This window comes from Bison bison, unplaced genomic scaffold (assembly GCF_000754665.1).
Source record: "Bison bison bison isolate TAMUID 2011002044 unplaced genomic scaffold, Bison_UMD1.0 scf7180017864368, whole genome shotgun sequence".
Taxonomy (NCBI): Eukaryota; Metazoa; Chordata; class Mammalia; order Artiodactyla; family Bovidae; genus Bison; species Bison bison.
The window spans coordinates 6,113,022-6,115,711 of record NW_011494940.1 but is presented as its reverse complement, the minus strand read 5'-3'; positions in this window follow the sequence as shown (position 1 = coordinate 6,115,711).

Genomic DNA, 2,690 nt, shown 5'->3' with positions numbered 1-2,690 from the left:
AATAATATTTATACTGTGTGATCTGACCATAATGCAATCATGATAAATTGACAAAGAAACAATCTTTTAAAATGCCATTCATTTGGAAAATATCACTAACTACATTGCTCATAATATATATCTCCATGGACTTTTCAGGCAAGACTACTTGGGCAGATTGCCATTATTTTCTCCAGGGGATCTTCCTGACCCAGGATCGAACCCGGGCCTCTTGTGTCTCCTGCATTGGCTGGAAAGTTCTTTACCAGTTGAACTACCAGGGAAGCCCATGCAATATATAATCTTTGTCTTAAAAAGAGAATATTAGGATATACTTGGAAGTGAATGATAATGAACAAGCTATGCAGCAAAAATTATGAGACACAGTTAAAGTTGTACGGAGAAACGATGGAAACAGTGACAGATTTTATTTTCCTGGGGTCCAAAATGATTGTGGGTGATGACTGCAGCCATGGAATTAAAAGATATTTGCCCCTTGGAAGAAAAGCTATGACAAACCTAGGCAGCATATTAAAACGTAGAGACATTACTTTGCTGACAAAGTCCATCTAGTCACAGCTATGGTTTTTCCAGCAGTCATGTATGGATGTGATAGTTGGATCATAAAAAGGCTGAGTGCCAAAGAATTGATGCTCTTGATCTGTGGTGTTGGAGAAGACTCTGAGAGTCCCTTGGACAGCAAGATCCAGCAGTCAGTCGTAAAGGAAATCAACTCTGAATATTCACTGGAAGGACTGATGCTGAAGCTGAACATCCAATACTTTGGCCACCTGATGTGAAAAGCCAACTCAGTGGAAAAGACCTTGATGCTGGGAAAGACTGAGGGCAGGAAGAAGTGGGCAGCAAAGGATGAGATGGTTGGATAGTATCACCAACTAAATGGACATGAGTCTGAGCAGACTCCAGGAGATAGTGAAGGACAGCAAAGCCTGGTGTGCTGCATGCAGTGCATGGGGTTGCAAAGAGTCCTACATGATTGACGGACTGAACAACAACAACAAATTAAGGTAAACTTATAGCATTACATATAAGAGAAATGAGAGTTACAAATAACTATCTCAAAAAAGTTGTAAAGATGTGCAACAGAACAAACTTATAGTGATAAGGAGGAATGAAATTAATAAAGAATGAAAAAATGAATATAATAGAGAAGAAAATATTGTAACAAACCAAGACTTTATTCCCCCATATGACTACTAGGAGACTGCCAGCAGAACAGAGCATTTTAAAAAAGATTCTGTAAAGGGCCCAAAAAGAACTATTTTAAGCTTTGCGAATATGATCTTTGGCAATTGATCAAGTTTTCAGCCATAAACAACCAAAGGAACTGGCAGGTCCCTGTTTCAACTTTAAGGACACCAAAAATTGAATTTCACGTCAGAAAATAATGGTTTTCCTCAGCTATTAAAAAGTGTAAGGCTCTAAAATTAAAAAAGAAGAAGAAGAAGAAGTAAAGCTCATTCTCAGCTCACTAGGCTGCTGCTAAGTCGCTTCAGTCCCGTCTGACTCTGTGCGACCCAATAGACAGCAGCCCACTAGGCTCTTCTGTCCCTTGGATTCTCCAGGCAGGAATACTGGAGTGGGTTGCCATTCCCTTCTCCAATGCATGAAAGTGAAAAGTGAAAGTGAAATCGCTCAGTCATGCCCGACTCTTAGAGGCCCCATGCACTGCAGCCTACCAGGCTCCTCAGTCCATGGGATTTTCCAGGCAAGAGTACTGGAGTGGGTTGCGTTGTCTTCTCCGCTCAGCTCACTCTAGCTATGCTAAAATGGGGGCAGGCTGGCCTGCATTGATGGAAATGGAATTCCAAGAGGAGGGGCTTCAAGATCCAAGTGTATTGTCAAGTTCCTTAAGCAAGGGGCAGGTCACCCCTAAGGGCTGTGAGTGCTAGACACCATCACTGAACTCCCCTGGTAGACTCGGAGGTCGTTCTCAGCCCTGTGTCCTGGTGACTGTGCAATCTATTTCCCCGCCCTTTGGTGAGCTGTGCAGTCTTGATAGACCCAACACACAGGTTCAGCCTGACCACGACCCCAGCCGTTGTCGCCGAAGGGGGCCACCGCGCGCGCATGCGCCCAACTCGGCCTCGCGGCCAATCCGATTGCAGGCGCCAACACCTTGCAACCAATCATCGTTGACAGCAGGCACGCTGACATTTCAGGCGGTGTCCCAGGCCTGAGGAGGCGTCTTCCACTCGGGCTCGCCTCCTCAGGCTTAACCTAGGGACCGCCTAGGTGCAGGTGAGCTGCCGGCAGTTCTGGCACCGCCACCAACGGGGACCGGTAAGGACTGGGGTCTGGTGTGGCCAAAGCAGTGCCGGAGTGCCCAGGGAAGGGTTTCTCAGGTCCCCAATCGCGCGGGGCCTTGCTCGGCGGGGCGGCCTGTGAGGGCCCGTGGGTCCTCAGGAGGGAGCTTGAGGCTGGGCCTACAGGCCCCAGACTCCTTGCCCTCTCCCCTCTCTAGTCTGGGCGGGAGCTGCTCTCTAGCAGCCTTCCTGTCCCAGGGGTGGGACGAGCCAGCTCGCGGAAAGGGCCTGTCAGGCCCCCAGCCCCTTCCAGGTCTCCTGTGGAACTTAATATATTTAAACACACACACGTACACAAATCTTCACTGCGGGTTTGTGACTCGGGCCCAACCCGGTTCTGCAACCAGGCACAGTCAGGCGGGCACAGCAAAAAAAAAAAAAAAA